Genomic DNA, 14789 nt, shown 5'->3' with positions numbered 1-14789 from the left:
TATATAAAGGATGCTTGGCCAGACAAGAAGGGAATGGTATTAAGGAAAAATAACAGGTGCATTTGGAAGTAAAGAACCTGTTAACTGAAGAAATCCAGAAGGATTAATAAAATGTTTTTATACAATTGAATAACGAGGGTAACTCTGGGCCTGATTTAGATGTTGGAGGTAACAGTCCCGCCGTCTGTTTTTCGACTGAAGATCAGTTTGCTGCCATGACTGTCCATCCCCCGTATTTAGATGTTGGTGGTCCCATAGACTTTATCTCACCTGAGTCGGCTGACTCCCCCAAGGATTCCCATCTGCCGCCATTGTGTCACAGTAAAGCATACCTGACGGCGTGACTCCAGCCCCACTTATCACAGAGCAGATTCGGATGTGCCATACCCCCAAGCAAAAAGTGGCAGTCTGACCTCCACTTCTGACATGGCAGATTGGGGAAGAAAGGTGGAAGAAAACTCAACTTTTCTTCCTATTCTAGTTTCCGGCTGGGCAGGACCAGAAATGGGACCCCGCCACTGCCACAGTACCCTGGAGGAGACATTACCCGCCCTGTCACAGGACACAAAGGTAGGCAACCCGCATTGGCTGGGCACTGCACATGGCCACTGGACCATTGCCAACCTTATACATGTTACAGCAATTTTATTTAAATTACTGTGACGTGCATATGTCAGGGACACGGGTGGGTCAGACATGGATGGGGACACACTGGTACACAACACATATCGAACAGATACACAACTGTCATTATGGCATCAGTATTCATTGCCAAATTAATGCTGGCACCACAATGACGGTACATTAACATTTGTCAACTGTGCTGATGTGTGCATATTGCATGGGTATCTGTATCTGTCATGCTGTGCTTCAGCTGTGTCTGTATGAGTAAGTGTATATGAGTGGGATGTGATAACGTGAGGTAGGTGGATTTGGTGTAGATGTTTTTGTGCATGTTGTGCTGCTGCATGCAGTGTGGCGGTTACTGTCATGATGTGTGTAGTTGTGCTTGTGTGTGTGTGTGTTTGTGTAGATGGGTGCATAGCTGTTGTGGCTGTGTCGTGTGCGATGCAGGGTGATGCATGTGTGAAGGGTAGAGTGTGTGTGTGTGCTTGAGAGAGAGACTTACCTGTATTCTGCGGTCACTGGCATTGTCCGATGTCCATTGGGTCCAACGATGTCCGCTCACCATGAGAAAACCGCTGCCAGTACACTGCCTGTCCAACTGTAACATCTAAATACAGCTGGCGGAAAATCACCTAACTGACGGCTAGGAAGAGCACACTGTTGTGGTGGTCTTCAGCTCAGCCAAAATACATCTAAATACGGCGGGCAGAAGACCGTCGACTTGGTGGTCTTCTCTGGACCACCAACGCAGCTGGCGATGCGACCGTCAAGATCTAAATCAGGCCCTCAGTAAACATTAAGACCAAAAAAAGAGATAAAGAACTGTACTGGTAGTCTGGGACGCTTTTAGAAGTAAAGAATTACATGAGGAATACATTTTTGGGGGAATATGAGTAATCTGATAAATCGAAAGTCACTCAGGCCAACTTTGTGTCGTGACTAAGTATGCCGAGGGAGGTATCAGGTAATGACATCATGGTTCTAATTTGTGAAACTGAAGGAAATTAAAATACATTATCCCATTGAAGGATCATATTTTGAAATGGGCAGATGTAGAAATTATATGAAAAGCTGATGTTAAAGCAGTAGTGACATTTTTAGACTAGATATTTATAAGGGAAGGACTGCTGAAAAGAATAATAAGTGACGATTGCGCACACTTTAAATAAAATTATACACAAGGTTTCTTCTGACGTAACTTTATTATCCACATACCTACTTCCCTATATTACTTTAGTTGGAATGCAGCCACAGAGAGAATTTAGATAGCGATAAAGGGAGTGATGCAATTAGCAAACAAGAGTGGATAAGAAAAGAAGTGCAAAGTTAGATGGTTTAGGCCTTTAGGATTACTCCTAATAGAGTGACTGTTTATAGTCTGTTTAGTACTATAAGACAAAGGATCCCATTTACTAAGGACAATTTAGGATTAATGTATAAAGTGGAGCAGAAACAGTGGTCTCCTGAAGCTGTTAGAAAAAGTATAAGAAAAGTATGATCAGTGAACAAAAAGTAATATTATGAAATGCCGGAGTAAAAAAAAAAAAAATACGGTGCAGGAAGGGCAATGGGATTGAGTAATTAAGGGCACCAAAATAAGTAAGAGAGAAATGATTCCACCCCCAAGTTGTAATGGTTTTAACCAATCATGCTATGCTCAGCGATAGAAAAGTCTGGCATGCAAGACATTTACCACCATATAGTTGTGGTAACAAGAATGATGTTTGTAATGAACCTCTTTTGGGAAGGAGTTTTTGATGGTGATGTAGTTCAGGGTTAAAATAAGATGATAGTAGTGTTCTGGATCGCAGTACCATACATGAAGAAAATAAGGAATAAGTGAACTATGATACCACTATAGAGAATTCTATGAGTACCGTACCAACGTAGAGAGAGATCGATGATCACAGTTACAATACCAGAGTGAATTCAGGGGTAAAATCAGATTAACATGGCCAACCAAGAATAGTGTTCTAATGTCATTCAGAGAAGATTTGGCCAGAGGATTATTTCCTAAAGGAATTTCGATGACTACTTTTGCAAGTTAAAATATATTTAAGACTTATTCTGCAATCATATTAAATCTAGCAACAGGTATCACAACCCCTTTATTGTTGCTTTGTACAAAGTGTTCCATAATGTAAATATATAATGTCATCATTGGTCAATAATGTGGGGGGAGGGGTGTATAAGGTCAGCATGTAGTTATGTAATTCTTTCCTCTCATTACACGTGTAATGTGTCATGTTCCTTACCATGGTGCCCCCTATTGTCGTTGTGCATTTAATTAGAGAATTTAAATATTTGAATATGTCAGTTGGTTTTAGACTCGAAGAGGGACTACTGCACTTACTTATGGCTGCAATAAAGAGCTATCTTACTCTGAAGAATTGAATGATTCTTTACACCACTCCTTGGCAAATAGCCACTCTCTCATACACATGTCTAGAGGGTCCTTTGCTTCAAAGGGTTGTAGGCAGGATTATGTAAGTGCCACTCCCTTCATGTTATCTGTGTTCTCAACTTTTCAAATAACCAGGCACAAGTCCAATTTCATCCATCCAACTCAGTGCCTTATTCTTGTGCACACTCTTGTCTAACTTTTTGCCGTTGGCATACCCACAACTATCTCAAGCCTTATCCAGGGGCGATTTCTCTGTTATGGTGGAGGAGCATCGTCCCACTGCTGAGAGCCAGCAGATGAAAAATAAAATGATGATAAAACAGATTTATTATCACTATATTTTTCACTGACTGAGCCAGGTCTGGGCCAATCTAGGGTGAGACTGGGCCATCCTCTAAGGACAACAGCATGGAGGAGGAGTGGGGGGCACTGCAAGTGCGCATGTCGGTTTGGCCAGCCATCTTAGGATGGACAAACCAACATGCACACTTAGATTTCTCTAGGTTGTAATGCACAGGCAGGTTGACATAAGGCATGTGCTCCTGGCCCCTGAGCATCAGACCAGCCTGCACAGACCAATCCCGGCACTTCTCACTTGCTAGGTGATAGCATTACCAGTATGACAGCAGCATCTGGATTGAGTGGTGAGTCTGAGAGCCTGTGCAATGTGGCCCATGGACTGCCAGGAGCAGAGAAGCACTGAGGCAGTGAGTGGCAGTGAAGTCCTTTTTTTCTTTAAATTATTATCACCTGTGCTGCCCCACCACTTTTTATTAGCAGGAGCCGCCACTGGCCTTTTCACTGCACACTCTGCCACCTTATCCCTTTGAATGTATTAATTTATATGGCACTATGAACCTTGAACCAAAATCAGTAAACAAAACTGACTCTATAGCACTGGGAGCCCTCGTGGGGCAGCACCAGAAGCAAGTGCAGCACTATTTCAAGAGAGGGTCACAGGCAGGTTCTTGGGAAGAGATGTGCCAGCAATTTGTTTTTCCTTTCTTAGTGTCTCTGCTGCTTGCATTGTTCTGAAAAACAATATCTTCAACTTTTGCTGCCCCGAGTGTTAATGCCAGACCATTAGCAGTGAGATGTTCTTATTTGTACCTAAAAGTCTATTTCTGCTCTCTCGCTCACTGGGCCCTTTAACCCTCAAAGAAAATGACTAGTCAGGAACAAATTCTTTTTTACCCATTTCACTAGTCTGTCAAGTGCACAGTAACACATCTGCCTTTTCTTGCTTTGCAGCCTACAGCATCTTGCATAGTAGGACTTGTGTTTTTGCCTTAAGATTTGTAATGGGTTCAAAGCCCCAAAATGCAAAGTGAATTTGCCTAAAATGCCAGATCTAAGGTGTTATGCATGACATGGAACCACTTGTCAGGTATGTTTTAAAATGTTACTAAGTCACCCAGTCCTTTTCAAAATCTGCTTGTTTCACACATGAAACCAAAAAAAAAAAAAAAAAAACTTTGCTCTGATAGTGTCTGAGTGTTCATGCTCTCTTCCATATCATGCACTAAAAAGAGCATTGGTAATACAAATTGTTTGTCTTTTTGTAGTGAAAAGTTTTATGCCGACCTTCACAACACAACAAAGGTACAACCTGGAAAGTAGCAGCACCTCTTTCCCTAATGCAAAGAATAAGTAAAGGACAGGTGGTAGAAGCAGGAGAAACATCACACGATTCTCTCACACATATAGGACAGGTATAACACAGGTTGCTAACACACTAAACAGGGAGTGAGATGAGTTAAAGAACTGTTGTTGCTTTCTGTAAATATACATAGACATACAAGAAGAACAACACACCTGAGAAAAGAGCCATACCTCTAACAGAATTACCACAGATGTATGTACTCACACAGGCTAATGAATCCCACCTACCAACCTTGATAAACCTAATCAGTTGGCTTTGCGTCTATCACTGTAAACATCCAATTGCACTACTACACCAGCACTGTACAGCAAAACAAACAGCCGTCACCAAAGAAACAGGTACAGAATAACTGAAAAGATCTTTCACACATTGCTTGACAAACTGGAGGACTTTAGTATAGCCCCACACTGCAGGTCCCAAATATCTATACTATCTAAAGTTTAAAAACAGAGGGTAGAGCCATGGCCCCTGCTTCTCTTTTCTGTTAACATGTTTTGACAATTGAACATTGCTTCTTTTTTTGGCAGGAACTTCTTCTGGACTACATGATTGTCACATCAATAAATGTGAAAAGTTCCCATTCATACGGCATGCTATGAAAGTGTATTCTATATATCAGTTCTTAACTCATAAACAGTGGGAACACCTTCGGCCTGCAGTGGAAATACCCCTTCTTCATACAACAGATACACTTAAGGTAGACACAGTGCAAGCATCCCTCCTTCAGAGGACGGATATAAGTAGGGCAGAAACAGTGCAATCATTTCCCATCACATGACACATACAAATCAGGCGGGAGCAGTGCACGTTTTGTTTCCACATAGAATTGGTACAGGATGCCAGTAGCAAAGCAAGCTTCCCATTCTCACAGAAGGTAACAAGTGAAATCTTCAATTCCCAACAGAACAGATTCAGCAGGGCAGACTTGTACACGCTTCCATTGGTCAGAGAACATGTACAGTTAAGGCATAAGTGACATGCAGGTTAGAGGTAAATCTCTGGAGGTAGTACTTAACTCACTGAGAGGAATGTATAAGTGGATGAGTGAGTGAATTTGGAAGTTCAGTCACCATTCTCACTTAGGCGATATTACATGTCAACTTCCTGAAAGTCCCAAATTTTCCACATAACAAGAAGTAGCTGTTAAATTGTCCGCAGGTTTTATTTGGTAGAGCCCAGCCACAGGCTAGGAAACATAAGTTTCCCCTAAGGATATAGGGTCAAACAGTTCCACAATCTTGGTACTAATACTGTAAACTGTGGTGCCCTTATATCGAAGTCGGTCTCGCAAAACCAACTGTAACCACTCTTTCTCCTATTTCTCCCACTAACTAATGATCTTTCTTAGCTCTAGTGCTCCCCTTACATCTTCCGTTCTGCAAAGAGCATTTTCTACTTTCAGTTACCTCACGTGTTCCTCTTGTTGGTTACATCATCATACTTCACAATGGTAGCTTGGGGACAGATGGGCTTACCCGGTTTTCCCCACGGGCTAGTCGGGCATGGTGGTGCATTCCATTGTGCTCCAGGGTTGCTATTGGGTCATCCATCATTGTAGGTGGGACATAATAAGGGTTTTTAAGGGGGTGGAGGGTGTGGGAGACCTCTTTGGCCATTGTCACACCCAGGTGCAGGGAGTGGTTAGTCACTGTCATCACAGCTAGGCCAGAGTATTGATTACTATTAGTGGCTTCAGTGGTAATTGCAGTCCTTTACTATAATTATGGCTGCTGTCAACAGAGTGTTGCAAGCCCTTAAGTTGTTACGTGAAGAAGGTAGGGAGGACTTATTGCAGGAGGGAGTGCTGAAACAGGCATGGGTGGCACTGAAACGACCCAAAAGGACATCTGCCGAAGGAATGACTGCAGCGGTTTTTGCATGTACTTCCCCCTCACTGAAACAGAAAACATTTAGGCAGAAGAGCGCGACTGAGGTGGGCAGGTTCATTACCTGTTCAAAATGATGCCTGGGAAGCTGTTGCCGAACCCGCTCTGTCGCCTGTAGTCAGGAGCGGTCGGCTGTTGTGAGGGGAGGCCCAAGGTTGGTGCAGTGAATGGGAGCACTGCTGAGTCAGCCCGTCAAGGGCGGGGAAGGGCTCCATCGAGGTTGCCGTGACGCACGATTCCCAGTAAGGGCAGTAAAGGGGATTCTCTTCATGAAGAGATTGCTCCCAGGGAAGATGATGGAGCACGTAATAGGGGCCCTTGTGGCGTGTCGGCAGCTGACTGGAATCAGCGCCACACATTAGAGGAAAGAAAATAAGGGGCGCCCGCAAAGACGGTGGTGCCCACTGTTTTTACCTATCCAATTGCAATAATTGAATCGGATGAAGAGGAAGGAACATGGCCATTGACAGAAGTGGTCCAAGGCGTATTTTTTAGTAATGTGCCTGCCAGTTCAAGCTGGGGGTTGACCTAACCCTGTCCAGCAGATGGTCCTCAGCTGGGTCAGCCCCATGCTAAATAAAGTACAGAGGTGGGCAGTGGCAACTGGAGCTCTTCATAAGGCCAATAGTCAGCTAGGGGTGCTAGGTAAGGTGGTCAGCATAGGCTGCAGTGGTGGAAGCTGGGATTTTAATGGTATGGATTTGCCTTATATGGTGAGAGGAAGTATTGGGTGTCAGGTAGAGGCTACTGAAGTGGAGTCTCGGGAGAGGGCAGTTTCCCAAAATGGGTCATGCTGGTCCTTTAACAGAGGGGCATGTACACACCTCCAATGTAAATATAGGCATGACTGCTCCAACTGGGGGGAACCATCCACTGGTCCAGGGTTTTGTGGGGTGGGCTCAGAGGGGATGGCAGGGAAATACAGAGGGGGTATAGGAGAAGAGGTCAAATGCAACAGGTGGTGGGAAAAGGGTCCTATTCCTATTAAGTTTCAAAAAATGTAAGTTATTGGTTGCAGTTCTATCCAAAGCATAAAGAAGTTAAGAGTTTGTAATGTTTTTTTTTTCAGTTGGTTTTCGTTTGTGTTATCGAGGGCCCCGAGGTCAGAGATAGGCAAAAGATTTGAGGTCGGCATTGGAGAGTCCAGAGTTAGTGAGGGCCAAGCTCAATAAGGAATTGTCGCAGGGGAATATTGTTGGGCCTTTTACCTTTTGGCCCCTGCCGGATTTGACCATTTCCCCTTAGGGTGTGGTCCCCAAGAAACAGCAGGGTGAATTTAGACGGATTCATCACTTGTCCTGGTCCATGGGACAGTCTGTGTATTATTTCATAGCGCAAGAAGATTTTGTAGTGCATTATGTTTCTGTTGCTGAGGCTATTGCTTTGGTTAAGTCTAGTGAGGTTGGAGCAGAGATGGTGAAATCTGATATTCAATCTGTCTTCCAGCTTTTGCCAGTGCATCTGGAAAAATGTCCATTGTTGGGTTTGCAGTTGATGGCTTTATTTACATAGAGAGGATGTTATAGATGGGTTGCACAGTATTGTGTTCATTGTTTGAGACTTTTAGCTCTTTCTTGCAGTGGTTTTTCCAATTCCGGAGCGGGTGCATCACGTCACACACTATGTTAATGATATTCTTTTGGTACGAAGATGGCTCAGATGAATGTTGGAGAGGTTTGGATCTTTTTAGAGCATCTATGGCAGAGCTGGGTGTTCCTTTAGCTCCGGAAAAGACGGTGGGTCCTAGCACATGCATTCATTTCTTAGGGATTGAGTTGGATTCCCACAGGATTGAGGTGTGCTTACCTGAGGTCAAATTACAAAAGGTTAATTTCTTTGTTGGAGGAGGCTTTGACTAAGTTCAAGTTTGACTTGAGACACTTTCAATTTCTTTTGGGTCATTTAAACTTTGCTCGTTTTTTGGTGAGAGTTGGACATGCTTTTTTGCAGGCGGCTTGGTTTCACAGTGAAGGTAGCTGTTTTGCCACACCACAGGATAAGATTCCGTGCCAGTATTCGGGCAGATGTCAGGATGTGGATTTCCTTCCCTAAGGAGTTCAATAGTGTGACTATGTGGAGAAACAATGTGGATTGGTTGTGGCAAAAGCAAGTTTTTTCTGATGCATCAGGAGGGTATGGTTTTGGAGTCTTTTGGGATGGCCACTGGGCAGCAGAGGTTTGGCCTACAGCATGGAAATCAGCCATATATAGTATATTGGCTTTTTGGAGTTTTTTCAATTGGTAGTAGCTCTGGTGTTTTGGGGTAAAACATTGTCTAATAGGCATGTAGGCTTCCATGTGGATAATCAAACTGTGGTCAATAAGTGAATTTGCCCTGTGTTATGGATGCTAGGTGCATGTTCTTTAGGTAATTTTCCTTTTCTTTTCAGGTTGTGTGGCAGGTCCCGGCAGCGGCACTTCCACAGTTTGGATAGTTGGGCACTGGTTTGTACATTGAGCAGCAAAACATGCGGAATTGAGGTATTCTGTTCGACAGTTGAGATTGGACAGAGCTCAAATTTTGGTTTGGTGTGGGAGGAGCGGGAGTGGCATGAGATGGGGTGAGCTGCTGGGTGTACTATCTAACATATTAGTAACTGTTTTTTGTTCAGACTTGGTGGTGCATCTAGGAGAGATTGATTTGGTCTCTTTATCAGGAATAGGGTTGTTGAACGCAATGTAGGTAGATATTGCAAGGATTAAAGAGAAGTGGGATGGCACACATATTTTCTGGATAGAGTTGGTGCCCAGAAGGTATTGGTGAGGTGTGAGGAATCCTGGGGCCATAGAAAAACAATTGAAGGTCAATAGAGAGATGAGGATTTTTTGCAAAGAATTGAATATTTCAGTTGTAGCACATAAGGAGATAGTTCAGGATGATGTTTCCCTTTTTAGACAGGCTCGTCTGTCTCTCTTAGGCAATGTGTTTTGCTTGTTGGAATTGAGGCTTAAGATTGCTGACCTTTTGATGGAGGGGCTCTGGGACTAGTGCTACAGTTGAGGAGAAGTTTCTTGATGGTGGGGCGGGAAAAAGCCTGCGGGTTTTCCTGCTCGGCTGGTTAAAAGGCATTTCTTGGTTAGGACGGGGCCCGAAAGCAGAGCAATGAGAGGTCATGGATTTTGAGCAAGTATCAAAGGGATGGAAGTCCAAGGGTAACAACGCAAGGGTAGAGGGGTAATGGATTTTGGCTATAGGTTTGGGAGGCGAAGAGTCATCTCTGGGGGTAAGCTTTATTAGAGGAGAGTGGGTGGTGTTTAGGAGGTTGTGATGTGTTAGTGAGGATGGTTAGTTTTTACGGCTTGTTGCAGAGGTTATTATAAATTTGACAGACCTAATCTATAATAGCGGCCCTTTAACCCTTACATGGTGTAAGCGTTGTGGTTTAAACACTGGTTCGCCGGATACCCTCAAGTCACCTTCCTACTCCATGCCTCATAAGCTCAATTACACGTGCCAACTAGCTTATTAGAGGCCGGTTCCCTCCTTTACAGTGCCCCTGGCCTCTCCTTTTACCCACTGTCCCAGTTTCAGACCCCCTTTCATGTGGTCCACATTGGCGCAGTTTGACAAATCTTCACAAACTTTTCCAAAATAAGTGTGCCTATGATTCTAGCTGCGCATGGAAAGTTTTGCGATGATCTGTCAAGCAGGGGCTGAGAAAACAGGGGGAATCAAAAAAGTATGTTTAGGGAGAGGGTGAGGCGTAACAGCCTGAGCTGCCACCTTTGGAGCTGGGGGAACCAGGTTCGAGCCTCAGCGTCGGACCCAACTCAACATCCTGTGATTCTGGCCAAATTACTAAATCTCCCCATGCCTACAATTCAACGGCTTGAGACCCTCACAGATGATTTGCCGCACTTTACAAATCCTGAATCATCATCATTATTATGTTAATTCCCATCTGGAGTTTTGAACATGACTACAGTTCGAAGCGCTGGACAGAATTATACCAAGTTTGGCAGAAAGCTAGATTTTGTTCCGCAGATTGTGCTTGTTGTTATTTGGTGTAAATCAGTTCAGTAGTTTTTGAGATAATAAAGGGAAAATACGTTTGTATATCTAGATGCACGGATCCATCACAACATTTTTGCGATTATCGCAGTGAATTCGCGAATGCACACGCCAACAGGAATGCTGTGAATGGCTGGCCGCAATCTGATCAGAAAGTTGCGACTGCCATTTTAGGTTATGAGACACGGGCCCTTGGACTGAAAAATAAAATTAAAAAAAAGGTATAAGGGGTCAGGATGGAGGTTCCCTGACCCCAGGGGTGTGCTCTATCGGTCTTTGAGGGTCAAATTATTCATTTTAAATGATTTTTTCCACGACACGCGATATTAGCTAATACATCGCGATGCTCAAGGAGGACCCCTTGTGTAACATTGTAACGAATTTGCGAATATCGGCTTAAACATTAAAAAAAACAAAAACACATTCTCAGACTCATTCATACACAAAGGGCCAGATGTACAACCTTTTGTTTTGCAACTCGCAGTTTGCGATCCGTTTCGAATCGCAAATTGCGAGTCACAAAACAAAATGTACAACAGTGTTAAGTACACTGTTTGCGATTCCAAACAGGGTTGCATATGATCTACCTCATCAATATTAATGTGGTAGGTTGCAGTTTGCGGCTCTATTGGGAATGGCTGCACTCACAAGGATGGTGGCCTTCTGGGTACAGCAGACCACCATGTCTGTGACTGCTTTTTTTAAAAAGCAGTTTTATTTTTATTTTTTATGCAGCTAGTAGGAAGTGGTCCACATGACCACTGCCTGCTCTGGAAAAATACTTTTGCTTCCATTCACAAAGGGGAAGGAGTCCCCTGGGGACTCCTTCTTGTCTGTAAATGGGTTAGCACCAATTTGAAATTGGTGTTAACTGCGATTGTTTTGCCACAGCATTCATGGTCACAAAACAATCATACATACCACTCAGAATCTGTATATGGAAGAGACACCCTAAACACTCCTCTTCCAAATACCAAAACGCAAAACCCAAATTGTGATTTGATAACATGTTACCGAATCGCAATTTGGACTTTGTACATCCCCAAAAACATTTTTCTAGTCGCAAACGGGACGATTCTGCGAATCGGACAGTTTGCGACTAGAAAAATGCTTTGACATGTGGCCCTTAATCATTCACTCATAGAAGCACTCACAAACTTATGCACTCACTCACAGACCCACTCAGAGTCATACACCCACTTTCAGACCCACTCAGACACTGACGTACCCACTCACAGACCCTCTCAGACCCTCACTCACCCACACACAGACCCACTCAGACACAAATGCACCTGCTCACAGATCCACTCAGGCACTGATGCACCCACTCACAGACCCATTCAGTCGCTGACTCATCCACTCACAGACCCACTCAGTCACTGACTCACCCACTCATAGACCCACTAAGAAACAAATGCACCCACTCAGACACTGACGCACTCACTCACAGACCCACTCATACTCTAATTCACCCATTCAAAGATCCACTCAGACACTGACAAACCAACTCACAAAGACCCACTCAGACACTGACGCACCCACTCAGACACACTCAAGCAGCCATTAACAGAGACACTCTCACACCCACTCTTACACCCAGAGACCCTCTTACACCTTCACTCACACCCAGACACACTCACACCCACACCCACATAAACCCTATCACACCGAGACACTCTCTTGACCTGAAACACCCTCTCACACCTATTCTCACACCCAGAGACAGACCATGCGGCAAAGGCCATGCATGGCCAGGGTTGGGTGGTTATGGGGGTTGGCCTGGGGCCTGGCCATGCAGCCAACCCCTGCTGCACACGGGCGAAGGCCGTGCTTGGCGGTGGTTGGATTCACGTATAGTAATTAAAATTACTTTACGTTAAAAAAGACCAAAGACATTCACTAAAAAAAACAAAGGTTCCAGGGGCGTTATGGTTAGGAAATTGAATTTAGAAAAACATACAAATTCACTTGAAAAACCAAAGGTTACAGGAACACAGTAAGTTCAGAATTTACTTGTAAAAAAACATAGAAATTCAGCAGTTATAGTTTCAGTTATTTGAAGTAACTATAAGTCCTGCCCTATTAGTCGCGCCCTTGCCATGCACTGCTAATTGCCCCTGATAATACAGAACTCATTACAACTTTTACATCAATAAAAATATCAATGAAACATTTTTGGAAAAAACTGTGCATGTTACTTGAAATAACTCTAGCTGCTGAATTTCTATGGTTTGTACGAGTAAATTTAGAACCTACCTATAACTTCTGTCTAACCTTTGTTTTTTTAAGTAAATATGTACATCTAGCAATTAAGCTTTAACTGTAATATCAGCTTATTCCCTTTTGCATGATAATATTAGGCAGTGCTTTAAATGGGCAGGTACTGTTCGGCACTGAGTACCTGCCCTTCTTTCATTTGAAAGGGAAATAGTACCTGCACATAGCACTGCAGCAGTGAATATAATGGGATAGTACTTCACAGGAATACACAGCTACTCTAAATAACGAGATTCTGCGCTTCCATATTTCCATTTAAAGCACTGATATTAGGGGTGAGACCACTTCTGGGAATCTACGTCATGTGACGTCACCACAAGTGATGTCACATCGAAGTGGACATGATAGTTAAATTACGCTCCTCCCACCAAACTATTTTTTTACTTGTGTCCTCATAATAATAACGTTCGGTCTTTATATGGCTGATTTAGAAACTTCTGAAACGCCATTCAAAGCGCTGTACTTGAAAAAAACAGTTATGAGAGCTTCAAATTCACGCTCTTCTCATGCCTCTGAGTCTCTGCCTAATACACCGTCTCTGTGGAAAAGCCTCCAACATTTAGGATCGGTGCGCCCATGACCCTCTTTTCTCTGTTTCGCATGCTTTTCTCCGTATCTAAGCGTAGCTGTGCTAGCAGAGCAAGAGTTAGTGCTCCTGTTTCTTACCCTTCTCTTCTTCTGCCCGTTTCGCGGCCACTGAAAGTGTACAATCGCCTAGCAACGGACCGGAAGTCTCCTGCTCCTGCGCTGCTCTTTTTAGTGCCTGGCCAGAAACATGAACTCGAAGTAAACCAGTAGAGGCGGTATTCTGCTGTATTACCTTCGAAAACAACTTCCGTTGCTAGACGCGGAAAGAAAGACCTGCCGCGTAATGAGCAGGATGATATGAGAGAGCGATGACCATGACCTAGAATTGTGCACCAGTGAAAACCATCTTTCATCAACAATTGTTCTACCACCAAACATACATTGGATTTATATATTTTTTTTAATGGATCGGACTTTTCAATGTATGTGTAGGACAGATGCATTCGCGGCCATTTATGACAGTGTGTGCAAATTGCTAATTTGTATCATAAATTGAATAGATTTAAAACCCGTAGAACTGTCATTTGATATTTTTAAATTGATTTTAAGTGAATACGCAAGCATTACAAAATAGTTTCCACGTGTTAGGCAGTCCCATGAGAGTAAATGATCAGATATAAAAAAGTGAACAGTTCTATAGATACCTTGCGGAACCATCGTAGTTTTCTTTTAGCATGTTGTTTTAAGAAAACAAAAAGAGGAAATTAAGAGACAAATTAATATTAACAGGGAACAAAAGTGTCAAAATTCAGACATCTCAATTTCTGAAAATTCTTAGGATTGACACTGCTAGGTTGTTTGATGATTAAAATTCAGCAAAGCAGTACTCCGTGGTGTTAGACCTGGCAGCTTTTTGCCGTCTCCTATGTCTTTTAGCCTACTGACCTCATATTTCTATGGTATACTGGAATCAGTTTCTGCTGGTTTATTGTCTCTGCACACTTTACTACTGCTGATCAATGTTAAAGTGCAAGTGTTCCCCATATAAATGGTATTGGTGATTGGTTTATCCATGATTGACATATTTTATTTATTAGTAACTCCCTATTAAAGTGCACTAGAGGTGCCTAAGTCCTGTAAATCAAATGCTACTAGTGGGCCTAAAGCACTGATTGTGCCACTCACACAAGTAGCCCTGTAAACAGGACTTAGACCTTATACTGCAGTGTATGTGTGTGCAGTTTTAAACTACCAATTTGACCTGGCACGTGTCCCCACTTGCCAGGCCCAAACCTTTCCTTTTACTGCATGTAATGCACCCCTAAGGTAGGCATTAGGTATCCCCAAGGGCAGGGTGCAGTGTATGTTGAAGGTGGGACATGTACTGGTGTG

At 43.3% G+C, this 14789-nt stretch overlaps 1 protein-coding gene across 1 annotated transcript in view; it reads right to left on the bottom strand.

Moving 5' to 3' along the window:
- The window catches only part of LOC138300835 (DPY30 domain-containing protein 1-like), a 67808-nt gene extending 54159 nt beyond the window's left edge, over positions 1–13649 (bottom strand). The window contains exon 1 of the mRNA XM_069240644.1: positions 13536–13649. The gene's annotated coding sequence lies outside the window, so the exon portion shown is untranslated. The remainder of the gene's footprint in view (positions 1–13535) is intronic.
- Positions 13650–14789: the final 1140 nt, after the last annotated feature.

Source organism: Pleurodeles waltl, chromosome 6, assembly GCF_031143425.1.
Source record: "Pleurodeles waltl isolate 20211129_DDA chromosome 6, aPleWal1.hap1.20221129, whole genome shotgun sequence".
NCBI lineage: Eukaryota > Metazoa > Chordata > Amphibia > Caudata > Salamandridae > Pleurodeles > Pleurodeles waltl.
The sequence above is the reverse complement of the archived record's forward strand: the minus strand, read 5'-3'. Positions and strand labels throughout refer to the sequence as shown.